General features: G+C 38.4%; 1 long non-coding RNA gene across 1 annotated transcript; it reads left to right on the top strand.

Moving 5' to 3' along the window:
• Positions 1-5,295: 5,295 nt before the first annotated feature.
• LOC127464282 (uncharacterized) lies at positions 5,296-11,030 on the top strand. Its single transcript, XR_007901275.1, has 3 exons — positions 5,296-5,366; positions 9,936-10,052; positions 10,877-11,030. It is a non-coding gene; the product is annotated as an uncharacterized LOC127464282 (long non-coding RNA).
• Positions 11,031-27,862: the final 16,832 nt, after the last annotated feature.

Raw genomic sequence — 27,862 nt, 5'->3', positions numbered from 1 at the left:
GGGAACAATTATTTTAAAGAAAAGCATTGGGAAACAGGAAGGGTAGAAATTCCCTAGATGTACACAAGAACTTTGTGGCCATAGCTAGTAGGACATTTCAAGGACTGACAACTGGAACACATTTTCTGTTGAACAGAGCCCTAAATTAAATCACTTCTTGTCTTCCAAAAAATTTTAACTCTTGTAGTGTTTTACTTTTTCATTTAAGGAGAGAAAAGGATAGATATGAGTGTAGAAAAGCCTGATTCTCCGTTAGTTCCAATTTTCATCAGGAAAAAATCCATACCACAGCATAAATCAGCCTGAACATCGGAAACTGACCTTGGTTTCCTGAGAGTAAATGGAATATCTCAGTTTCCCTGCCCTCTCACTATTGAATATCTCAGTTTCCCTGTACTGTCACATTGATTATAGATCAGTCAATGACATAGCCCTTTGACTTGTGAACTGAGAAAGTCTAGACACATATGTTAACGAGCTCCATCCTTTCTTATAACTTGCAGTTCCCTAGAATCGAACTTCAGTGCTATTCCCCTCCATACAACTGAAAAACATTGCTTTCATTATCAGTCCTTGAATTAAAAAAAGGGAAGAAAAAAAAAAAGGGTTTCAAGATTTCCGAGGTGATTCTCTCTCATTTAAAATGTACTCCCTTCAAAGATTCTTGGAGCAAATGTATTTTTTCTTAGCTTTCACTTAATCCATTTATAACCCCTTAGTAATAATGAGGAAAATTAAAGTCAGACATTGGGGGAGGGCCCTTTACATGTTATTTGACCCCACCTAACACTTCAAACATCTGTTAAAACGTACATTTTTCAATGCTTCCACATTTACTCTTACTATTTCATTAGGAAACTTATCTTCATATATTCTTCCTGCAGGATTAAAAAAACACCCTTCCTCCTGCTTATAAAGTGATTGTACTGTAGGCTATTGTGTTTGCTCAAAAAAGACACCCTCACTAGTCAGTGAGGGTTGATACTCTGGTAATCTATATAGAACTTTCATAATAACCCATATGGTCTCCAAGAATATATTTTAATTGTTTTACTACAGAAAGAAAACAACCAACCAACCAACCAAAAAAAGACTAGTATCCAATGATATCAAAAACATTTTGAACATAGAACTCTTGGGGGTTATCCTGTTCTAAAGTTTAGCTAAAGACAGGAAAAAGTTGTGTAGAAGACAGTAAGTCCTTTTATGGCAGATCACATGACAGAACTCTTTCCTAGGTATTTCCTTTTTCCATGGTAGCCTGTTACTCCAGCTATCAAGCAAAATTTATAAACTACATGATGTCTGCCAATACAAACAAATTACCAACATGAAAAAAAATCATTCTGTATATACCAGTTTAAAAATAAATAAAAACACATGTGACATGATTTTAATGTATTGCAGCATCAGAAATTGCTTGGTTTATTCCAATATATAGACACGGTGGTTCTTCTTTCAAAGCAGTCAAACATCACCCAGTCTTGACATAACGGTACAGCACAGCTCTAGTATGTGAAATAAATATAGTTCTGGGTTATTATGATTCAGAAGGCAGTCTTTGTGTTGCTGCTGTATCATGTTTTATGAGTACAAAATTCCATGAAGTACAGTAATTTTTATCTGTTCAAGAGGGAAGGAACATTGAATGCTAACATTTGTAAAACAATTCAGTAAGATTATAAAGCAGACAGCAAGAAGAATGAGTTTATGAAAAGACTGTATCTCTGTGGGTCATTAGAAGGGAACTGAGATATTAGTTAGCAACTTGAGCTTTCTGTGATGACACATGAGAGCAGTGAACCACAAATCCAACATAAATACCAATGGTCTATGGTCTGCTCTTAAACCACAACAAATGTGAAGCTCAAGTAACTGAAAATTTAATGTCTGTTTTCTATGTATTTGCTTTTATTGATCATTCTATCAAGCCACCCTGTACATACGAAATTTATTTAAAGGACAATTGCTGGTTTTCTATACAGTGAGCTACAACACAGTTTCATTTGGTCCCCAAGGTCTCATGTATGACAGTGTGAGATCCTCATTTATGACACGTCTAAAATGAATTTTAAGTGGCATTGACACATCAACTCTTATTTATTCTTTTAAAAAGATCACTAGCAGAAACAGTATGAGTGATTTTGTACTCTTAGTATTTTTATGTTAGGGAAGAATTAGAGTTTGCACCATTATGTTTTTTTTTTAATCTCGTTGGGTAAATTAACTTTAGCAAGGTCTGTACACACAATAGTCATATAGCTTGCATGGTATAACAGTATTTCTACAATTAAAAAATAAAGGAAAATATTTTCTACCAGTGAAAAACATAACTGTACTCAATAATAACATTCTATAAATCATATTTCATATCTTGCATTAAAATTTTCTATATCAGGACAGAGAAAAAATATGAAAGGAAATTTTAAGTAAAAAGTCAGTCTCTGGCAGGAACACAAGCAAAATTTGCTAAATATTACAGAAACTCAAGTAAGAGACCTCTCTTTCACTTTCAAAAAGGAGGAAGACAAGCCAAGAAAGGATCATAAAGATACTTCTGTTTTAAGAAAAAAATAAAGACAGTAGCTATCAAGTCCTCCTTTTGCATTACCTATATATAATTGCACTTGCAAACAGTTCTTTACTATCTGGAATACTTTTTGGTTTTTTGTTTGTTTTTCTCCACTTGCAAAACTTGGCTTATAATTACCTAAGTATAAACATACCACTACATTTCGAGTAAGTGGAAAGGTTATTCTTGAAAGTGAATTCCTTCCAACATGTAGTTAAAAATAATCTATAGAGGTGGACTTCAGTGTTAGTTCCTAATTAAAATAATTTCAGTAGTAGAGTGAATATTAAGCTCATGTATTTCTTTCACACTGTGTTTATTGTTCCAGTGCTGTAGTGGAGATCTCTGACTACATAATCAGTAAATCACTGTGGAAGCCCCAAAAGAGTCCCAGCCTTTCCTCTTGTCTTCTTGAATTCTCTCTTGTTCTCTTCACTGAGGATGAACAAATTACCAAGGGACATTTCAGGCTGCAAACTCATTATCTCTTCTCTAATTATAGACACACACACATAACTACTAGGCATTTGTTCTCACTTATATGATTTATCTGCATAAGTTCCTGCAAAGGGTGACCTAGCAAACTTAGCAGAGACCTGACAGGTTCAATTCCAATGAGAAATAAAAAACAGGATACCTGTCTAGCAAGATTCAGAAGACTTGAATGTTTTTTTAAGCATCAGAGACTGTTTAAGTAGGTAGCACTACATGAAGGTAACCAGATGAGAACCCCTCAACCTCTTCCAAAGGCAAAATGAACAAAATAAATGAAAAAACAACCACTGAAGAAGTTTAAATTTCAAATTTTCCAAACTACAAGTACAGACTATTGCCCAACTATGACTAAAATTAATTGCTACTGGAAAAAATAAAGATGGTATGAGTTTTGACATTAATGACAGTATTGCTCAAAAAGAGCAACAATATATATTTAAGTATAGTGCATAAATGGTCAACATATGATACCAACAGAGTCCCAAAGTGTTCTATACTGAGACCTTTCAACACAAATCTATAAAAAAAAGATAACTAGTGACAAGGTTTTCCTTGATACAAATGCTGAATTCAGGATGAAGAAAACAAAAGATTACTATAAAGAGTACACAAATGCATGCAGCATAGGGAATAAGCAAGAAGAACTAAAAATCTATGTGCAGTCTCACTGAAATTCAGAGATGGTGTCATAGCTCACATGCCTGGAATGTTGTCATGGGTGGCTACATACTCAGGATTGGTCAGAGAGGTGAGGTGGTGGATTTGCTCTTTATGTGAGAAAGCAACTGGAATGTACCAAGGCCTACCCAAGGACAGACAAATGACTTGAGAACCCATGGGTAAAAGTTAAGGGACAGGCTAATATGGGTGACACTGTTGTGGGTGTTTACTACAGGCCACCTGATCAGGAGGAGGAAGTTGATGAGGCTTTCTATAGGCAGCAGGAAATAACCTCGTGGTTACAGGCCCTTGTTCTCCTTGGGGACTTCAACCATCCTGATATTTGTCGGAGGGACAACATGGCTCAGCACATACAGTCCTGGAAGTTCCTGCAGACCACTGGAGACAACTTTTTGATGCAAGTGATGGAGGAGCCAATGAGAAAAGGTGTGTTGCTTGACATTTTACTAACAAACCAGGAGGAATTGGTTGAAGACAGGAAGGCTGGGGGCAGCCTGGCTGTAGTGACCATGAGATGGTGGAACTCAGGATCCTGCGTGGGGGAAACAAAACAGTAGGCAGGACTAGAACCCTGGACTTCTGGAGAGCTAACTTCAGCCTCTTCAAAGACCTACTTAGAGGAATCCCATGAGTTAGGGCTTTAGAAGAGAAGCAATTCCAAGAGAGCTGGTCAATATTCAAGCATCACTTCCTCCAAACTCAAGATCAGTCTATTCTCACGATAAAAAAAAATCCGGCAGAGGGGGCAGGAGACCTACATGAATGAGCAGGGAACTCCTAGTAATTCTCAAAGAAAGAAATTCATGGGATGTGGAAAAAGGGACAGGCCACGTGGAAGGGTTAAAGAAACATCGTCAGAGGATGCAGGGATGTGAAGAGGAAGGCTAAGACCCACTTGGAATTGAGTCTGGCAAGGACAACAAGAAGGGCTTCTATAAATATACTAGAAACAAAAGGAAGATTAGAGAAAATGTGGGCTACTACTGAATCAGATGGATATTGTGGTAACAGAAAACATGGAAAAGGTGGAATTACTGAATGCCTTCTTTGCCTCAGCCTTTACTTCTGAGGTCGGCTCTCAGGAATTCTAGACTTTGGAGGTAAGAGAGGAAGGCTGGAGAAGGAAAGACTTCCCCTTGGTCATTGAGGATTTGGTTAGAGATTGGCTCGGCAGATTTAACATCCACGAGCCCTAATGAGTTGCACCCACAGGTGCTGAGGGAGTTGGCAGATGTTGCTGTTAAGCTACTTTCCATCATTTTTGAAAAATCATGGGTAACAGCAGAGATCCCCAATGACTGGAGAAAGGCCAGTGTTACTCCCATCTTCACATAGGGTGAGAGGGAGGACCTGGAGCAGTACTCTCCAGTCAGCCTCACCTCCATCCCTGGAAAGGTGATGGAACAAATCATTCTGGAGTTCATCACTGAGCATGTAGAAGAAAACAAGGTCATCGGGAGTGGTCAGCATGGATTCACCAAGGGGAAATCATGTTTCACCAAACTTATAGCCTTCTATGATGTCATGGCAGGATGGGTCAATGTGCGGAGAGCAGTGGATGTTGTCTACCTTGACTTCAGTGAGGCTTTTGGCACTGTCTTCCATAACATCCTCTTAGGTAAGGTCAGGAAATGTGGATTAGATGAATGGACAGTGAGGTAGATCAAGAACTGGCTGAATGGCAGAGCTCAGAGGATCAGAGGAGTAGAATCCAGTTGAAGGCCTGTAGTCAGTGGCATTCTCCAGGGATCAATACCGAGTCTGGCTTTATTCAACTTGTTTATCAAAGACCTGGATGAAGGGATAGGATGTACCCTCAGCAAGTTTGATGATGATATGAAACTGAGGGTAGTGGCTGCTACACCTGAAGGCTGTGCTGTCATTCAGTGGGACCTTCATGGACTGGAAAGCTGGACAGAGAGAAACCTGAAGAAACCTAATGAGGTTCAACAAGGGCAAGTGTAGGGTACTGCACCTGGGAGGAATAACCCCAGGTACCAGTAGAGGCTGAGGTCTGACCTACTAGAGAGCACCTCTGCAGAGAAAGACCTGGGTCTCTTGGCAGGTGACAAGTTGACCATGAGCTGCCAGTGTGCCCTTGCCAGCAGGAGTGCCAATGGTATCCTGAGGTGCACTGGGAATACTGTGGCCAGCAGGTCAAGGGAGGTGATATTTCCCTTCTACTCAGCTCTAGAACGGCCACATCTGGAGTCCAGTTCTGGGCTCCTCAGTACAAAAAAGATGAGGAGTTACTGGAGAGGGTCCTGCGGAGGGCCACAAAGATGATTAGAGGTCTGGAGCATCTCTCTTATGAAAAGAGACTGCGGGAGCTGGGCCTGTTTAGTCCAGAGAGGAGAAGACTGAGAGAGGATCTTATCAATACATATAAATATTTCAAAGGTGGGTTTTAAGAGGATGGTGCCAGCCTCTTTCAGTCATGCCCACTGACAGGACAAAGAGTAGTGGCCATAAACTAAAACACAAGGGGTTGCACCTCAACATGAGGAAGAACTTCATTATACTGAGGGTGGCAGAGGGAAACAATCTGCCCAGGGAGGTTGTGAAGTCTCCCTCTCTGGAGCCATTCAAAACCCATGCAGACGAGTTCCTGTGTAACCTGCTCTAGGTGACCTTGCCTTTGACACCTGGCAAGTGATGATCTCAGAGGTCCCAACCAACTCTAACAGTTTTGCGATTCTGTGATCTATGACACCAAGGCTCTAAAGATAGAATAAACTATCTAAACTAAAATCCAAAGTCAAGGATACACTTACAACACAAAAACACATCTGGGAGACTGGTGATTGGCTGTCAAGAACCTTTTGAATATTCAGTCAGCAAAATATCTGTAATTTAAATACCTTGTTAGAGTTAATAACAGTTGTCAAAAAGGCACATTAACATGCCTAGGGTATTAATTCCCAACTTCCTTAACTGTATCTTTGTGACTAAGGCAAGGTTCAACATGTGCTGTATGGTCCCAGGTGAATATATTTCCATGTTTTATGCAACGATAGCTCAAACTAGCTGAGATATTTTAAAAATATTATTAAATTAAAAAACATGCTTCAGATATAGAGAAATGGAAATTTTGTAAGTCATGTTCATTCACACAATCTGCAAATGTACCAAATCATAACCTTGCTTAATCAAGCTCAGCCAACAAACTTCCATTTGACTAAAGTTTCCCCTGAGTTTCCATAAGATCCTCATAAAAGAAGCTGATGAACCATGGGCTGGATGAGAAAGCATCCAGCTTTCAATCCAAGGTGGATTGAAAACGGTCTGAATGATCAAGCTTAGAGGGTGGTGATCAGAGATATGAAGTCTAGCTGGGAGCCAGTAGCTAGCAGTGTACCCCAGCAGTCAATACTGGGTCCACACCTTCATTAATGATTAGAATGACTGAGCAGAGGGCACCTCAAAAAGTCTGCAGATGCCACAAAACTGAGAGAAGTGGTTGATATAGCAGAGGATCTTGCTGCCATCCAGAGTCCTTGACCTGCTGAAGAAATGATATGACAGGAACCTTGTTTAATTTCACAAGAGGAAGCACAAAGTCCTGCAACTGGGGAGGAAGAGCACCAGGCACCAGTACATGCTGGGATGCACCAAGATGGAAAGCAACTTTGCAGAAAAGGACCTGGCTGGACACCAAGCTGCATATGAGCCAGCAATGAGCCCTTGAGGCAAAAAAATCTAATATAATCCTGGCCTTTATTAGACAAAGCACTGTCAGAGGCTCAAGAGAGATGACTCTTCCCCTCTATTCAGCATTGGTGAGATCTCATCTGGAGTGGTGTGTCGGGTTCTGGGCTCCCCAGAACACGAGAGACACGAACATACTGAAGAGAGTCCAACAAAGTGGCACCTGGATGATGAAGGGATGGGAGCACCTCTTTCATTGGAGGAAAGGCTCCAAGAGCTGGAACTGTTCTGCGTGGAGAAGAGCAGGTTCAGGGGGGATCTAACCAGTGTTGGCAAATTCCAACACTGCCCAGTGAGAGGACAGTAGGCAGACACTGACACACAAGAGGTTTCCTCTGAACATCCAGAAGAAGTTTTTTAATGTGAGGGTGACTGAACACTGGCACAGGTTGCCCAGAGTGGTTGTGTACTTTCCATCCTTGAAGATATTCACAAGCTACCTGGACATGGTCCTGGGCACTCATGTCTAGGCCTCCCTCCTTGAGCAGGGAGATTGGACAAGGTGATTTCCAGAAGTCTGTTCAAACCTCAAACATTTTGTGATTCTGTGACTGAAGTTTTATCGTCTCCTTCATTTTTCAAAAGAATACACAAGGTGGTGTATGTGTGACTATGAAAGATATCTCTCTTTCCTATGTTGCTTCTAAATTCTTGGAAGATGGCTTAAAGAACAGTAGATTTGTCTTTTTGCACAGTAGCCTGAAAGAACAACACTATCTTAGAACAAATAATATGTTCATATTGGTCCATGTTGTAAGCCATGGAAATTGAAATAGCTCTACTGAGGTTCATTCATATCAGTGGAAGAATCTGTCCTTTTAATCCACTTAATTTTGTTTAAGGTTAAATAAATAAAATTAAAAAAGATTCACTCAGAATGAAATTGCATGGTTGTTCTTTATAATCACACAGCACATGATAGGCATCAATCTCTTAAGGAAGATAACGTAATGGGTCACAAGGGCATCAGAGCAAGGTTCAACAGAAGAGAATCACAGAATCACAGAATCACAGAATCACAGAATCACAGAATCACAGAATATGGAGGGGACTCACAAGGATCATTGATTCCAACTCCCAGTCCTGCACAAGACCATCACCAAGAATCACACCATGTGTCTGAGAGTATCATCCAGACGCTTCCTGAACTCTGTCAGGTTTGGTGCTGTGACCACTTCTCTGGGCAGCCTGTTCCAGGCTGGGTGAAGAACCTTTTTCTAATATCCAACCTAAACCTACCTGACACAACTTCAGGCCATTCCCTCGGATCCTGTCACTGGTCACCAGAGAGAAGAGATCAGTGCCTGCCCCTCCTCTTTCCCTCTGAAGGAAGTTGTAGACTGCAATGAGGTCTCTCAAGTCTCCTCTTTTCCAGGCTGAACAGACCAAGTGACCTCAGCCTCTCCTCATATGGCTTCTGCTCCAGGCCTTTCACCATCTTCATTGCCCTTCTTTGGACACTCTCTAATACCTTACTAACTTTCTTATATTGTGGTGCCCAAAACTGCACACAATATTCAAGGTGAGGCCACCCTAGTGCAGAGCAGACCTGGACAATCCCCTCTCTTAACCGGCTGGTGATGCTTTGCCTGATGCCCCCCAGGACATGGTTGGTCCTCCTGGCTGCCAGGGCACTGCTGACTCATATTCAACTTGCCATCAACCAGGACCCCCAGGTCCCTTTCTGTGGCACTGCTTTCCAGCACCTCATTCCCCAGTCTGTATGTACATCCAGGGTTACCCCATTCCAGGTGCAGAATCTGGTACTTCCCCTTGTTGAAGCCTATGATACAAAAACTAAGTATTAGCAAGAAAGAAAAGTCTTGTAGTTTACAGAACTCCAATTATATACAGCTTAGTGATGAAAAAGAATTTCAAATTTTATACTTAGGTTTTTGCATGGATTTTTTTACTTCCAATTATCATTAAAAACATAAAAATAAGAAAAAAAGAAGGATCAGAATTTCAAGCACTGATAGTAAAAGGGTTATCATAAAATGGTTAGATAGTATTGTACTCTGGAGTAGTTTATTCAAATAAGCACTTAAAAGCCATAGAATTTGGTCTGGAAACAAACTATAGACTTAAAAGAGGAAGTTTTCAATTAAAACAAATAAAAACAAGTATAAAAATGAAAATCTTGACTCTTACCCAGATCAAAGGTAGTACAAATCTCACCCTCCTATTTTTTTTGGTGAGGCGTTTAAGGTATTTTTACTTTTGCCATAGAATCATAGCACCATAGAATGGTTTGGGTTGGAAGTGACGTTAAAGATCATCTACTTCCAACCCCTATGCCACTATACCAGGCTAGTCATGTATCTCTTAAACTCTGTCTTAAATAACTGCAAGATGGTACATATGTACTTACAATGACATTATCCATTAGTTTAAATATCTCTTCCACCTGCAATTTAGCTTTCATATGCATTTGTAAAGAGCAATCATAGTTGTCTTCTACTTTTTTTCCGTCATACAGAGCAAGTCAAACTTTTCTCATCTCTTGCCTTTTTATTGATGGAGCATCCTAATAGCACTGAGCATCCTAATAGCACTTTCTGACCTTATTTTACTTTACCATCTTGGAAAGAAACAGGTGAGAATACACACAATATTGCAATTTAAATTTTATCTGTGACTATTATAGATCATGAGTATTTTCCTGTCTCAGTGGAACACCTTTTTTTGCTTATCTAAGAACAATCAATTATATTGTCAAAGAAGTATAGCACATTAGTAAAATTATTTTGCAATAAGCCATATTACATTTTATTTCAGCCTGCATTAATTCATAATTTTAATTATTCCCCTGCTTAGTTTTTTTTCCTAATAAGGCTATATCTGTCCTACTCTCTGGATATTTGTTATACTTCAGTCTGATACTATTACTCCTGATTCAGCAATTTACAAAAAGTGGAAGACAGTTTTTCATGCAGTCAGTTCATGCAGAATTACGGAATAAATTGTTTAGTCCTTGTATTTTTCATGGATTCAAAGCTATGCTGAAATATTACTTCTATTAGCCTAATTGAATAACCCTGTTAGTTACCTCTCTATTCCTACTGATTTTTTCTTTGCTGTATTTATGGCAGTTTTACTGTCCAGTCTACTCTTATAGCACAGCAGCTGTTTCTCAACTTCCTTTATACAATTCAAGAACATTCTCCTGTCTCTTTCAATATCTGCTAGATATAAGTCAGCATGCCTTGGAGTAGATCTCATTTTATCTCAAATCCATCTCTTAATTGTAAATGGATTTTCTAGATTAGAAATGCGTTTAAGAATAGAATTTGAACCATTAGTCTTCTTGGTCAGATGACTAAAACAAAGTCTAGAAAGAAGTCTGAAATGCCGCTAGATATTAATTGGAATGCTTATAATGGATTCATAGTAATCCATATGACGACATTCTGTTTGCAGGATGGATCTAGGAAGCTCAGACTACATGCAGTAAAATCCACAGAACTGGAATTACATCAATTTTGCATTCAGCTCAGTAAATGAAAATGCATTTATGCAGCCTGAAACTAATGCCCAAGATTTATTTTAGAATTTAAATAAAGCTCAATTTTGACAGTCATTAATTAAAAAGGAAGAAATTTTTGTTTATCTGAGGTACTTTAAAGGAAAGCAAGCAAATCAAGCCAGAACAAATAGATTTATATGTGAACACAAACACTCAATTATGGAATTGCTCTAGCCTTCATTTAATTTGGTCAAGGTTCTCTTTCGCCTTGAGCAGCAAAGTAGTCTGCTGGCAGCTAATGAGGTGAAAACAAACAGAGATAATTAGAAATAGCATAATTAACATATTTGCCACTATAAATATTGATTTGCTGGAAATTATGTTTTTGAGAAATTTCCAAATTTAAAAGTGGAAAAGAAGAGAATATTTTTAAGGAAAATATATCTGATTCCATAAAGTATCATTTAATCTTTAATTTTCATTTGTTACTTTTGAAATATTGAATTTTACGCTAGGTGTTAATATCTCCCATATCAGATCAATCCATGCTGTTTTACATAGTGTCATTACATACCTGTGAGGAGAAAAGGTCTATGGCAGATTTTAGAACATTTAAGATGTCCCCCCAAGTTCCTTAAAATGATCATCTCACTTCATGAGGATCAGCGCGGCCAAGTCAGATATAGCGACACACTTTCTGAGCCCTTTTTAATTACCAATGGTATAAAACAAGGCTGCGTTCTTGCACCAACCCTCCTCACAATCTTTTTCAGCATGATGCTCCAAAGGGCCACTGCAGACCTTGATGATCAGGACGGTATCTACATTCGATGTTGTACTGATAGAAACCTATTCAACCTAAGGCGACTGAAGGCCCACGCTAAGACCTTAAACCATCTTGTCTGGGAGCTGCTCTATGCTGATGACACCGCCCTTGTTGTCCGCACAGAAGCAGCTCTGCAGTGTTTAACATCCTGCTTTGCAGATGCTGCTGAGCTCTTTGGGCTGGAAGTCAGCTTAAAGAAGACAGAAGTTCTCTATCAACCTGCATCTCAGGAAGTCTTCCATCATCCTCATATCACCATTGGCCAGTCAGAGCTTAAATCAGTCCAGCAGTTTAATTACCTAGGTAGCCTCATCTCCTTGGATTGATGGAGAGATAGACAACAGGTTAGCAAAGGCATATATATAGTGCTTTCGGAAAGCTTCATAAAAGAGTTTGGTGTAATAAACACTTGAAGAAAAATACCAAGATCAGTGTTTACAAAGCCATAGTGCTGTCTACTCTCTTATATGGTTTCGAATCATGGGTCATCACCTGCATCTCCTAGAACGCTTCCATCAACGCTGTCTCTGTACAATCCTAAACATCCACTGGTCAGATTACGTGACCAATACATCTGTTCTAGAACAAGCAGCAATCACAAGTATTGAGGCCATGTTACTGAGAACACAGCTGCGATGGGCAGGACACGTCTCCAGGATGAAGGACCACCGCCTCCCTAAGATCTTGCTTTATGGTGAACTTGCCACCGGCTGCTGCAAGAGAGGAGCCCGGAAGAGAAGATACAAGGACTCCCTGAAACAACATCTCAGCCTTGGCCATACTGATCAACATAACTGGTCTACTCTGGCCTCCAATCGGGAGGTCTAGAGACACACCATCTATAACACTACTGCTTCCTTTGAGAAAGCACACAGGATCACTCTTGAGGAAAAAAGGCAACGTAGAAAGAATCGTGTCTTGCAGAATATACCACCTAAGGAGTCTTTCTGCTGTGCCTTTTGCAATTGGACGTGTCTATCTCGTATTGGCCTTTTTAGCCACCAGCGCACTTGTAACAAATGTGGATAGAGCCTTTCCCAAATCTTCATTCATGAAGCCTAGCCATGATGACATAGTGTCATTACATATTAATTTTAAATAATTCAGAAATTAAAATTATGCTTTCCAAGATATTTTAACCTTCTCTTCATTGGGAGAAATACAATCAAAACAGTCAAACTATACTATAAATCTCCCATACAGTCCCTTCAGTTTACATGGGACAGTAAATTTCCTCCCACACTGAGAAATAACTGTGATTCACAGTGGTTCCTTAGTGTTATATTCAAACATATTCACAGGTTGAATTTACCATGTTAAGGATTACTGTACACCAATGGAGAACTAAAAAGTTCTGAAACCTGAATCACCTTCTGAACACGCTCCTCACTTTGTTTCTGTTTATGAGATATGGAGAGACTAGCACAAATAGGATATTAATTTGACTTCCTACAGGTCAGTGAACTGTTCCAGGGCTAAAACTATATAACAAATAAAATGTGGAGTATAATCTTAAATCTAAGCAAGTCACCCAGGTTTGAAACTTCTTGGCATTACTTGGCTTTTTTTTTTCTGTAAAAATACCCCTGAGATTGCAGGTGCAAAATTTTAATTAACTCTGTAGGTAGTTGTATTTTTCACTCTGATCTACATTGAAAACCTCTTGATTATTCTACTCTCATGGTCCAAGTGCAGAACTCTCATTGACAGAAACCTGAATGTTGCATAGGGAACTAATATATGAAGTGATTCTGTGGGTGGGAATGAGGAAGTGTCCTGTTGATGTGGCAGACTCAGTTCTGGTTCTGCAAAGGCTGACACAGACTTGGAGGAAAGAAGAAGTATGGTGTTTGACAAAAAATAAGCTGACTAACTGTATTTGTTCTATACTTCTGATTTTCAGTAGTGTTACTTCAGTGATTTCTATTGGGCTCTACTGACTGAGAAAGTAAAAACAAGGATCATAAGCTCTCCTTATAGGGAGGGCCCATTAGGAAGAGTATATATGATATTTGTTCATGAAGTCTAGCCATGATGATATGAATATATATATATATATAAAATACGTATATAATAATTATATTTAAATATAATGATTTTCAAAAGTTAAAGTGGTTTTGGACATAGTGTGTTAATAAGTTCTGCCAGAATAGCAATAAATGCCAAGCCCAGGTTGGATACAAGTGCTTCTGATTTAATTTAATTATCTTAATCAGTTAGGTTTAGCAGTTCCTAAAAGTAGACTGTGTCTATCCTACAGGAGTGGGGTGTTAGGCATTATTAGACATGTGCAAGATGTATCAGGAATACTCCCTAATCACAGAGAACTACCGATGTACCGACCTTTGACTCTAGTATCTCTTGGTGAGATTAATAGCTTTACTTTATCCTCCACTCCGTACCACTGCAGCCAAACAAATAATTACCTTCGATTTTCCTCCTCTCTCTCCCTGACCACTGGCACCACTACATTGAAATAAAAAAATGAAAATCTTCTTGTCAGAGAATACACTTGAGACCAAACATGAGCAGACTAAGCTATTTCATTTGAAAGGGACGTGCGCTATTTCAGAAAGTAGATTTGCAGAGCCAACTGTAATTCAACACTGCAGAGAGACAGAAGACTCAGAGATTGAATGGAAATAATCTGGAAACAGTTGCAAAAGAGACCCATAGTTTTAGACTAACATCTCAGTCAGTTACACACATTTTAATCTAAAAATCCAGAGTCCCAGAGATTAACGTGCAAAGATATTCATTAGCTTTCAGACAGAATTTCAAGTCAGACCTGATATTAATACCAGACATTTAAATATATCTGCATTAATTCAATTTCTTTAAAAAGATATGAGTAAAGTCAGTACATGCTTTATAGAGGTATTGCATTTATTGCATATATCTGTATGAAGAAACCCATCCTATACTGCAGGCTGAGTCTACCTATATTTATGAAAGATCAGATAATAATCAGAACAAGAAAGAATCTTTCTCATAGTAAAAATACTATCTAAATAATAATGGGAAAGTATAGGAATTCCAGCTTCTCAAATTTTATCACTGTATTTTTCTACTAAATCAAGTACATCAATCAGTCTCCTTGAGACACATGAACAACATTAAGCACAGAAAAAAAACCTGAAAAACAACACTGGATAGTATTTGATTTATTTGAGGATGACATTAGATACAGAGTTTCCTAACTCGACTTTAGGATTAAAAAGAATATATGTAAATGTGACATTATAGTGGGTGTCCCCTATAGGCCACCTAACCAGGAATAACAAGCAAATGAGGCCCCAGAGACAAGGGGAGGGGCTGGAAGAAAGACATACCCTTGTGGAAAAGGTTCAGTTCAGGAAAGACATAGACAAACTGGACAGACATGAGCCCTGATAGGATTCACCCAAAAATCCAGTGGGAGCTGGCTGACATTGCAAGGCCACTCTTGATAATCTTTGGTTGATCATGACAACTGGGAGAGGTACTCGGAAACAGGAGTATTCTGTATTATGTTTTCCACCTTCATATTTTCTGAACTGTTCAGTAAGGAATATACAGATCTTAAATTATTTATTGTAATAGCCATGATGGAAGTAGAGATATTGGAATCAGTGTATGTACCAAATACATCTATTCATCTTTATGCCTAAAAAATTCTACAAAAGCTCTCACAGTTAAAGGCAATAGGAAAATCTTAGAAATTTTTCAATTCTTACAAGAAAATATATTGCTAAATAAAAGCAATTACTGTATCTTAGACTAACAATTTCTCAGAAAGAACAATCATCTATGGAACAAATATACTCCTTTGATTTTTTTTAATGCTAGTGAATCACACAGTTGCTAATAATTTTCTATTGTTATTAGCAGTTGCAACCTGTCCACTTGCAGACATTTCACTTTAAACTAGGACTTGCTACCAGTTTGCATCTCACCTTGCAATACGCATACCTGGAGCACTGAAGAATCAATATAAGATTTATGAAACAGCAGAGAAAAAAAGGTGTTCAGAACTTAAAATGAAGTTCCAGTTTCCCAGCTGTCAAATACACCAAATGAATTTGTTTATTACTGAACTGGTTAGTGAACTTAATTTCAAATACATTTCTGCCACACGTGGTTCATTTATTTCATTCCAATCCAAGAGCAAGGAAAATACTTCTTCCTATTATTACTAATATTTACATTTACTTCTGAAAAAGTGAGCTATTCAAATACTTGAAGTAGGTGCATAAACAGTTCTCTAAGTTTTTCAATGTTCTCTTATTGGACCATGCCATGATTCTCATGCTTAAATATTCTCATGTAATTTTCAAAATGGATCTAGATACTTCTGAAAAGCAGAATAACCTAGTATAATCCTCTACAGAAAATTTCTAGGCAAGTTTAAAATCCCATTTGTCAGAGACCAGATTCATATCTCACCAGATTGTTTGACTGATGTGTCGAATAAACCATGTTGTCTGTGTGTGTGCTGGGGAGGAAGGGCTAGGCTTAGGCCTGGAGCCAACGTGTGCAGAGCACATGGCAGGGAAAACTATGTGGCTGGGTTGTCAATAAGGTCGGTCTGGTGGCCCACCCACACTGCGCTCCCATGGAGCCTCTAATTGGCTGTGGCACCCCTCAGTTCAGCTGGGGGGATAGTGAGTAGCAGTGAGCCAAAGGTCCCGCCCAGAGGGAATAGCCACAATAGCCAAAGTCTGTAAATAGGCATGCACAGGGTCTCCGTCCCCCTCTTGGCTTCTGCCCTCCTGACCTGTTAAGATGTGACCTCCAGGGTGGTAAATATGTCTCGCTCCTCTCTTTTTTTTTATTCTTCCCTTAATCTCTCTTCCTTTACTCCTGCGGGCAACTTGTCTGTATTTCAGTTAAGTTGTGGTGTTTCACTTAAGATTGGGTTGGTGTTTGCCTAGTAACAGGTGTAATGCTTTTGTGAAGTTGCACATTATTTCTCTTAAACCCTTTTTGTCAAAACCCCTGTTTTCCCACCAAATAAAAAGACATCTCTTAGAGAAAAATGTGTAGTTTTTCTCTGGACTCAAGGTACCAAAAAATCAAAAGACTTTGCAAGAGTTTATTTAGGCAAAATCTCTTGAAGCCTGAAATAAAAGTGTAACCCCCACTAAAGCGGGGAGCTTCTAAACCGAGTTGTAACACCATTCACTCTCAAATAAAAGGTATTTTAGTGGCTGGACTCACAAATACATAACCTATATTGTTATTATAAAGATTATTACACTTATATAAAAAGTATATCAAAAGCATATGAAAAGTTCCTTCCACAGAAATTCACAACGTGCAGGAAAATCACATTATAGTTATGATTTTAGCCACATAAATTGCTCAACACGACCTTAAAAAATAAACCAAAATAATCTGCAGTTGAGCTGAAACTTCAGTCATAAACCATCAAGAGTCCCATTTTGTTCTGCTCTGTTTGAGACTTTGAGACATTCAGAAGATTATTAAATCAATATTTACTATTGAACTTGTCTAACTGATCTCACAAGCTATTTCAGTTGCTGACTAATCTAAAATAGTATCTTTATTTCTGATTTTAACTTATACTAAATCTGACAGAAAAAAATGTTTAAAATTTAGTTCAATGGTACTTTTGAACACAATTGAAAAGAATATTTGTCTTCTTATTAAAGAATACTTGCGTCTTTCATTCACAGTCAGGAACAAAAATGTGGGAACTTTTAAAATTTAGAAAGCCTTTTCCTTCAGATAACAAACCCTTACTTCTTAAAAAGTGTAGAAGACTACAAGACTGGTGTAAAAAAACACAAACAAAAAAGCCTTCAGGTAATATACTGCAGCCACTGATTAAGTTGTGTGACAGCAATTTTTTTTTGTCATCTTCAGTGAATATCTTGATTCTCAAAACCCTCTTCGTAAAAGTGATTAATCCATCACCTAAACTCAAAATGGTCATCTTTGAAATTCATCTTCTGTTGAATTCAAGAAGCTTATAGGCATCATGTATTTTCCACATAAAATGACCCATGATATTCTTCATTCTTTTATCTAGAAGATTTGACAGTACTACTTTTTAAACAAGGCTGTAGAATAGACTTTTCTATTTCTTTGCTTGCTTGCGCAGCCATGCTCTAGTAGACAATCAGAAATCATGCCTGTGTAAAGTGTTACAGTAATCACCGCTTTCTTTTAAAAGGAGAGAGTTTTTCCTGTTCATTCACCAGCTCCATTCAGACCTCTCCTTGATGTTCAGTTCTGTTCTCTACCTTTGAGGCGTTGAACATGTTTCTTCCCTAATATGATTCAACTACACGTAGAGTTCTGAGTTTTTATGTGCTAGGATGGCAGAGGACACCATCTTTTTTGTACCATTTTGCAGGAAAGAGTAGAATAATTTTTAGGCTAAACAGAGCCTGTAAGCGAGACTTTAATGCAGAGAGCTTATAGTGGGTAGGAAACTCCAACTTGATTCCTATGGCAGTCCCCTGCAGATATCTAGTTTCCACATCCTATTGAAGATGTTGATTATATGTTTTACTGATACTGCAAAAAGGTGCTTTGTGTGGGAGCCCAAACCCAGCTTTCAGCAAAGGAAAACAAGGGCTGACAAAAACCTCATGATCTGAAGGAGCTGTACCCTTCTCACAAGACCTGTTAAAGTTCTACCTTATGGATCAAGCCCGGCTCCAACAGAAATCAGAAAGGACTTTTGAGATGATTGTATCAAACCATGTCTAAACCCCTGTAATCTCTCTATCCCCCATGTAATCCTACTAGAAGAAAAATTAACTATTTGGAAATTGCAGTAAAAATTTGTGTAACTCCCCAATTAACATAGGTTGTCCCCTTCATTAACATACAGCCCCAGATGCCTTTAAAATAGTGTTCTCGAGTTCAATAAACTATTCCAGTTTCCCCATACTGGGATCGTGTCTAGCTTTTATTTTTCAGACCGCCACTGCTTTATCCTTAAAAAATAAAAATAACAAAAAAATTCTATATATATATATATATACACACACACATATATACACATATATAATCTGATCTTGGTTCCTTGTTGCTGCAATTAATTTCTCCCAGTGTCCCTGATGTAATTTGGCAATCTCTCATTTTTATTAACAACAGTGAATGCATATCTTATTAACAGATGAGACTGTTGAAGAGGCCTGTTCGGAATTGTAAGAGCAACTGAAAATTTATGGTACAGACAAGTTGTAGTCTGAATTATTGGATTACTGTTACTACCCTCACTACAAAATAGTATTCTACCCTGATTAGAAACATTCTTTCCTCTGTACTTTTCAATCAGCCTAGTTTACTACTGAAGATTGGCCAATGAAAAATACCATTGAAAACTCGTATTAATAACGATGAAACTACAGCAAGGGTTGCTGTAAAACAACTGAGTTACACTGTACTTTTCTATTCACTTTCCTTCCCTCTACCAGATATAGGCATTCTGCATCTCAACCTATTGCAAGGATTTTTTTTTTTCATATCTTCAGCTGTTTGTTTTCTCAAATTTCATCTCAACACTTAAAAATCTAGTACACTTTGTTTTTGTCACTATCTGCCATGGCTGGAGTTGTATTTTTTTGAGGAGGTATCTTTGACCTTCACAGATTTTAAACACAGCTGGGTTTCTTTTTTACTGAAGAAAATAATGTAAAGCAGATGTTTTCATATAGCTGCAGAGGTTTATATATCAGTTTTCTCTCACTAGACTACTACCATTCTAACAAAATATTTGGAGTAATGTGGGTTTTTTAATCTGATACCTTCACTATGGACAAATATACAGCTTTTCATAAGCCAAAAAGTACCATAGGGTGGTATTCTGTTGTGGAGGTCACAGTGGTGGGAAAGTAACAAAACCACACTTCAACAAAAATTCAAGTGTGCTGAAGTAGATCATAATTCTTAACACCCTCTGAACGGCAATGAATATCTCTAAGAGTTCCTTCTAACTAGTAATTCAGAATTCTCTTTCACAGTCTGTTTTAAAAGGAAGGAATGCAGGTATTTCGGAGCCATTATGCCTTCATAATAGACTGTTAGGTAAAACAGGGATGGAGTATGCAAAAATCTCCCTTCACTTATTCTAGCATGGCAGACTAGTTAAGGACTGATACAGCATTAATGTAAATGTGGAGACAGCTTTTCCTTCACATAACAAAATAAGCGATGGAACAAAAATAGATTTTCTTAAGCAACAAGAACTTATCCTGGTTCATTTCAGCAAGCACAGTATCTCATTTTTGCAAGTAAAGTCACTGCAGGGCTATTCCAATTGCAGACAGCACTTTATGCACATTTCCACTGTGAAGAATGAATATTGTGTTGACAGTATGGAATGGAGGGGGAGATGAGAAGTTAGGCAGGCCCTAATCCACCTTCCACTTTCATTGCCATTAATTTTGCAAGTAAGCACAGTAAATATTTTATAAGTATGCTGCATTATAAATTGTTGAATAAGAAAGGAAAAAGAACAGATAAAAGTTTTTAAGCCTCTTCCTGGTCTAGTAGACAATACAATATCCTCTGCTTCAGGTACACTCTAAAGCAACTGCTTGGCTGAGACTGTCCGACTCTATTAACAGCCCATGAACCCATTACCATGAGCTACATGGTAATAACCCCCAAGAAATTTTATTAAGACAACAAAGTATCTTATCTTTGCCTAAAAATTATTCTTGCAGGAGCAGAGAAGAGGGAAGGAATGTTTTATTTATGACTATCTACTAGAAAAGATCAAAACAATAAAAGTGTTCATTAACATATCAAAATCCTAATTATCTTCTTGCATAATGCCCTTTAATAGATTTAAACTTATAACAAATGATATGGCAAACCAACAACAAGAAGAAATTGCTGAGTACCTTATTTTAGAATTATTTCAATACTCCCATTTCCTGCCAGTTGGTGTCTGGACAGTTGCAAAATGGATCTTTCTAATGTGTGTTCTTTATTTCTGTAAGAAATCCTTCCTTTATAACAAGCCCGGCATCACCAAATTATGCAGCTTAAAAATCTTTTCTTTTTTCCTTTTCTTTTTTATGTTTGACCATTCAATTTTAAAGAGAGAGTAAAAGCAACCATAGCCCTAGTAACACTAAAACCTGCTACGAGGTAAAAGTCTAAAAAGTCTTATATTTCATTTATCCAATCTAATGAAATGACTTCACAAAACCTTATGCTATATAAAAAGAACTATGAAGAGTCTGTGGATATTGAAATGACATAATATGTGTGTTTGTGGTATTGCTAGTTTACCTGGGGAACAAAAAGTCTGCAAACTAGTCAACAACTCATAGTAAAGGGTTGTCCAATGGCTGCATATAATGTTAGGCAGAAGATCACCATCTGGCTCTGGTTAGCTTTTTTTCTGGTTTCTGTGACTGAGCTTGTCTGCTATGTCTTGGATTTATAAATTATTCAGCAAAGAGAGGCTGCTTCATGCAGTTTAACAGTCTAAAACTCTCATGTTCTGCACTTGTATGTACATATATATGTTTATACTTCTATATGATTTTATATGCCTATAATATGCTTAAACTTGATCTGATCCTGCATTATTTCATAGACTAACTAGAATAATTTGCTTTTCGTTAGTTGAGATTACTTCAAACTCGGAATATTCAGCTGCGTACGGTTTACATTCATTTCAGTTGAAACAAATGCAAAAAAGCAAAGGTTTTAGGTTCTATTTTGTGGGTTTTGTTTGGTTTTTTTATTTTTTTTTCAAATGGAGGATACTATGGGACTGTTAGCAGTACAAAAGAAATTAAATGGTTTATCACAGTCTTTTGCAAAACTATTGGAAATGGTTTCTACACAAACCTAGTATAAAGAATTTTACTAGGTAATCACAAGTCATAAGAACAGGAACATGAAGAAGTAGTCACCATCTGATTTGAGAGGTTACGCTGTCCTCTTCTTGCTTTCAAGGGCCTCAGGGACTGAATGTCTGAGAAGTTTTAGTTATATTTGCCTTTTGGATATGCCTATGAACAATTGCAAAAGTTATGCCATTAGTACATATGAACTTTTCTCATGGCCATTACATTCTAGGACTTTTTATAGGGAAAACTGGAAGATTTTCCATCTAAAATCTTTAGAACTCTTTGCACATCCTCTGACCTTTAGAAGTAGAACATGAGTTACAGACCTTCCATTAATGAAGGATTTTTATCAATTCAGTTATTCCTCCATGTATTCTCTACCTATTGTACCTTTAGGGAGACCAACATTTCTTTGATCAAGAAAGAGAAAATAGATCTGATATATGATACACTTTTTATATCTTTTTATATCTTTTCCAAAAAAATCCCAACTCTCTGCATCCAACTAAATGAACAGATTCTTCTACCTATTCTGCTAACAGTCAAGAGAATTGGAATTTAGGTGCTACATTTCCATTCTCTGATTCAGAAAAGTCATTATGCAAATGGCTGTTAAATTTCTGTTTTTCCCCTCAAATAAAGAATGTGTTCTTTAAGTCCTGTATACACCAGTTAAAAGATCATGCAAGCAAAGTACAAATCATGATTCACATAAATTAACCCCAAAATAGTAGACCTACTGCACTTCAACAAGAAGCACCATACACCTATATATCCCTTGTGTTGAGGATTAGTTATGTAAATTATATATAGACAATTATGTATAAACAGACTTCACAGTAAATAATGTCACAGCTACATAGCAGAAAAGAAATAGCACTGAATGTATCAACATACAAGGTAAAATTCTTAGATCTTATTGAAACTAGGATTCATATTGATTTCAATAGGATTTCACCTTTAGAGTGTTACTCCAAATCACTTATTTTTGGGAAAAAAGTAATGCTTTCAGTGGTATAATGAAAAGAAGCAGCAATATATCTTATCTAAACTCAACACAAGGTGCTGTCTGGCAGCAACAAGCATTACAAGCCTTGACAGGATGGAATTTTAAACCCAACACAATCATATCAGTCGGAGGGCACAAGACAGAGCAAAACTTAATAACCTGCTGCCTCCTGCCTTGATGACAGCAGAAAGAAATCCATAAACCAGACAGTTTAAGGAGGGTTTTTTCCCATCCCTTTTAAGAAATACAGGTTTCACTAGGGCCACAAACCAGAACAAGATGCAATGAAGAAAAACTGCACTATATTTTAAACCAGCTAAATGGATATTGCAAAAAGCCCTGTTCCATAAGAGCTAATACAGGTAGCCAAACAAAACCAAAAGGAAACAGCAAAGACCAGGATAAATGTGTGGACTTATTTACTAAATATATTTGAAAAATACTGGTCGGAAGAAGGACCTGGGAAACTACAGGCCAGTCATCCTGACCTCAATGCCTAGCAAGGTTATGGAGCAGATCATCCTGAGTGCAATCACACAGTACCAACAGGATGGACAAGGGATCAGATCCAGCCAGCATGGGTTTAGGAAGGGCAGGTACTGTCTGACCAACCTGATCTCCTTTTATGAACAGGTGACCAGCCTGGTGGATGAGGGGAAGGCTGTGGATGGGGCCTACCTGGACTTCAGCAAAGCCTTTGACACCATCTCCCATAGCATTCTCCTGAAAAAGCTGGCAGCCCACAGCTTGGACAGGGGCACTCTCTGCTGGGTTAGGAACTGGCTGAAGGGCCAGGCCCAGAGAGTGGTGGTGAACGGTGCTACATCCAGTTGGCAGCCGGTCACTAGTGGTGTCCCCCAGGGATCAGCGTTGGGCCCAGTTCTGTTTAATATCTTTGCTGATGATTTAGATGAGGGGATTGAGTGCACCATTAGCAAATTTTCAGATGACACTAAGCTGGGGGGGAGTGTCGATCAGCTGGAAAGCAGGAGGGCTCTGCAGAGGGACCTGGACAGGCTGGAGAGTTGGGGTGATTCCAACGGGATGAGATTCAACAAGGCCAAGTACCGGGTCCTGCACTTTGGCCACAACAACCCCCTGCAGCGCTACAGTCTGGGTACAGAGTGGCTGGAGAGCAGCCAGGCAGAAAGGGACCTGGGAGTTCGGATTGACAGGAAGCTGAACATGAGCCAGCAGTGTGCCCAGGTGGCCAAGAAGGCCAATGGCATCCCGCCTGGATCAGGAACAGTGTGGCCAGCAGGACCAGGGAAGTGATTCTTCCCCTGTACTCAGCGCTGGTGAGGCCACACCTGGAGTCCTGTGTCCAGTTCTGGGCCCCTCAGTTCGGGAAGGATATTGAGGTGCTGGAGCAGGTCCAGAGAAGAGCAACAGGGCTGGTGAAGGGACTTGAGCACAAATCCTATGAGGAGAGGCTGAGGGAGCTGGGGTTATTTAACCTGGAGAAGAGGAGGCTCAGGGGAGACCTCATCACTCTCTACAACTCCCTGAAAGGAGGTTGTAGCCAGGGGGGGGTTGGTCTCTTCTCCCAGGCAGCTATCAGTAAGACAAGAGGACATGGTCTTAAGCTGTGCCAGGGGAGGTTTAGGTTAGATATTAAAAAGAAATTCTTTCAAGAGAGAGTAATGAGGCATTGGAATGGGCTGCCCAGGGAAGTGGTGTTTCTCTGTCCCTGGATGTGGCACTTTAGTGCCATGGTCTAGTAACCATGGTGGTAGAGGATCAAGGGTTGGACTTGATGATATCAGAGGTCCTTTCCAATCTGGCTGATTCTATGATTCTTAAGATAGTGCCTCGCTTTCATGTGGACCATTTGGCAGGATGAGACCAATGAAGAGAAATGTTCCATATAATTCCTGGGGATGTGTCCTTCTAAGTCAAAAAGAGCTGCAGGGAATTGAGAGACACCATTATTAGGACAACAGATTTGGAGCACCTACCTGATAACGTGTGTTTAGTGATTCCTATTGTGAAATTCTGCCGTGGCACGAAGGCCATGAGAGGGGTTGCACTGTCTTTTCTCATAGTACTTTAAAACAAAACATGGTCAACACCCCAAAGCCACAATAAAGGCAATGCCCCACAGTCATGAAGTCTGACTTGCCCTTGCAAAATAAGTTGGCAAGTCACACAGATTTAAATGGAAACTTTGACTTTACAAATAATGCAAAAGTAATTCTGCAGTAGGTTTGTTTTTTTTAATAAGAAACACAACTGTAAACTCTAATCTGTGCTTGCTAATTGTCAGTCACATAAAAAATACCTATGTTAAGACTTAATAGGATTAAAAATAAACTATATACAAATAAGAATCATAGACACCTTTCCTGCTGACATTATAATTTGAAATATCACCTTCAAAACTAACAGTATTTATAACTACTTGATTTTACATGAAAGAATAGGGACTTGAATCTTTGCAATGAGTGCTGCTTGTGGTGTTACTATAAAATCACATCTCTACCTGTCCTGGTTTCTGCAGGGATAGAGTTAATTTTTGTTCTTAGTAGCAGGTACAGTCTTGTGTTTTGGATTTAGGATGAGGCTAATGCTGACAACACAATGATGTTTTTGCTGTTACTGAGCAGTGCTTACAGTCAAGACCCTTTCTGCTTCCCACCCCACGCCACAAGTGAGGAGGCTAGGCGTGCACAAGCAGTTGGGAGGGGACACAGCCAGTACAGCTGACCCCAACTGACCCAAGGGACACTCCATACCGTATGGTAGCGTGCTCAGTTTATAAAGCTGAGGGAAGAAGAAGGAAAAGGAGGACATTCAGAGTGACGGCATTTGCCTTCCCAAATAAACCTTAGACACAGTAGATTTGTGCTGTCCTGGGGTTGGCTGAACACCTGCCTGCCCATGGGAAGTGTTGAATGAACTGCTTTGGTTGTGTGTGTGTCTTTTGCTTCACCCATTAAAACTGTCTTCATTTCAACCCACAACTTTTCTCACTTTTGCCTTACCAATTCTTTCCCCCATGTCACTGGGGAGTGGGGAGTGAGTGAGTGGTTGATTGGGGCTTGGTTGCCGGCTGGGCTTAAACCATACCAATATCCACTGAGAAATACCAGTTTCCATTGCGAGTCAGTTGGAATCTGCCTGTCCCAATTAAATAACTAGAGACCATTCTGAGAGACATTTTCTCCCCAGAGCATTGCAGAAATTTAAAATGAGCCAAGTGAATTAGCTGCAGTATGTAGGTGGCCAATTCTCTGCCTCTAGGTATAATTTAAAGCATTTCTAAGATCTACTCAATCAATTCATTCCCTTTGTGGCTAATAACTGCAACAAATACTATTTTCTTTCTGGGTAAGTTTTGTCTCATTTGCTTCAAAAACATATATTGAATGTAGCAGTTGTGCAAGAGTCATGATTTGTAATTATAAACTCGAATATTAAGGCCTGGCTTCTTGCATCGGTACAACAACTCAAAACAAAATAAAACAAAATAATGTGGAAACAACATTTGGTTTCAAATCAGTAGTAATCATCACATTAATGATGAATTAATGACATAGACAAGGAATACACTGTTTGGTTTTTTTTTTGTAATGTTGACATATGAGAATTACCTTTGAGCACATTTAATTTTATGGAGTAAAGGAGTGGAATACATCCATAAATAAATACAGAACAAGGAATTAATTAGTGCTGATGCTAACATTCATATCCTTTTCTGGTAGGAAATGGAGGTTTGGAGGCATAAAAACAGGAGCCCAAAACAGTTCTGACTTACCTCCAGAAATACTGCAAAGCATTCATCTGACCACATGCTGCAGTAGCAATCCATTCTTTCCCTACCATTATTTATGCAGTGATTGCAAACACCTCTCCAAAATGCCTTATTTTTATCACTCCAAGTTATTTGAATACACCTCAGGCATTGTTATTTCCATTGAAGAAACAGTATATTGTAGCATCTCTGGATCTCTAGTAAGAATTGTAGTCCTCTCCTCATTTTATTAGCAACCATTCAAATGGACACAATAGGTATATGTTGCTACTCTAGCATTCATAGTTTTTTTTAAATTTTGTTATAAAATTCATTTTTTGGTGCTAGAATGAAAAGGGATATACAAAATTAGTATATAAGCAACCCTGTTTTGCCAATTAAATACATGAAAGTCAGGAAATTAAATTCTCAGTGTTCAAGTTCAGTATTAAACCAGTTCACTTGTGTTCATGTATGGAAAAGTGATTTCTAGAGGACATCAATTGCACTTTGCCATTTGTAAAATTATAAGCAGAACTGATAAGGCAGTTTTACACTTCTCAATAGAAGAAGCAGTTTTAGATTGTTGGTAACATCAAAGTTGAAATATACCATCTTGAATATCTGATTTAGGATTATTTCTATTCATGAGTGCTTAGTAGATTTAGTTTATGAAGAAGAAGAGTGAAAGGTGACTTCATTGCACCTTGGAATCACCTTAATAACAGATAGAGAGCTCTTTATTCTGGTAGATTAGGGCGTAGCAAGGACCAATGGGTGGAATATAAAACTAGGCAAACTCAAATAGGAAGTAAATGTACATTTCTTTTAAACTGAATAATTTATCTATAGAAAGAAAACTACTTGGGAAGTACTGTGAAATCCATTTTTTTAAAGAAAACAAGAGTGTTATCTTTCTGGAACATTGTGCAATATCAGGACAAATACAAGGAAAAGGCATTTTGTTTGATGACCTGAGTTGTAAAAGAATATAGTCTGCAATTCCTGAGAAGCTGAAGAGAGTTCAGTATAACACACAGAATCAGTGAGAAGGCCAGAGTAGAACAAGGCAGCAACCGAAATCCATGAGATTCAGGTCATAAGAATATATCTGACTAAGAAAGTTGATATGAAGACTTAGATTTCCCTGAAATTTGAGGGGAAGGAAAATTATTTACAGAGCCTTGTAGGACATCTGTTCTCTAAATTGTGGCAGTCATTTTCACTCTTCCCTTAGTATTAGAGAATGAGATATTTTTGTCCCTCTTGGGCTGTTTCAGCTGCCTTCTCTCTCAATTGTAAGGCATTTTAAAATTTCACAGCACTTTCTAATCAGAATTTTTTTGTTGACTCTATTCTTATTTTCGACTTCTAGTTATGCTGCTTTATTATAGAATTAAAATGCTTCTAGGTCTCGTGTTTTCCAAACAAATAGAGATATAATCAGTTTAACTACCTAACCCTTATCATGTGAATGCAAGCCTACTGTACAGAAAAACTTAACCAGTTGTTTTGATTAGCAGAAATACTTTCATTAAAAAGCAG

The sequence above is a fragment of the Manacus candei genome, unplaced genomic scaffold, assembly GCF_025592945.1.
Source record: "Manacus candei isolate 608988 ecotype Guabito, Panama unplaced genomic scaffold, ASM2559294v1 h1tg000008l, whole genome shotgun sequence".
In the NCBI taxonomy this organism is placed as follows: domain Eukaryota; kingdom Metazoa; phylum Chordata; class Aves; order Passeriformes; family Pipridae; genus Manacus; species Manacus candei.
This window is presented reverse-complemented; position numbering and strand designations above follow the sequence as displayed.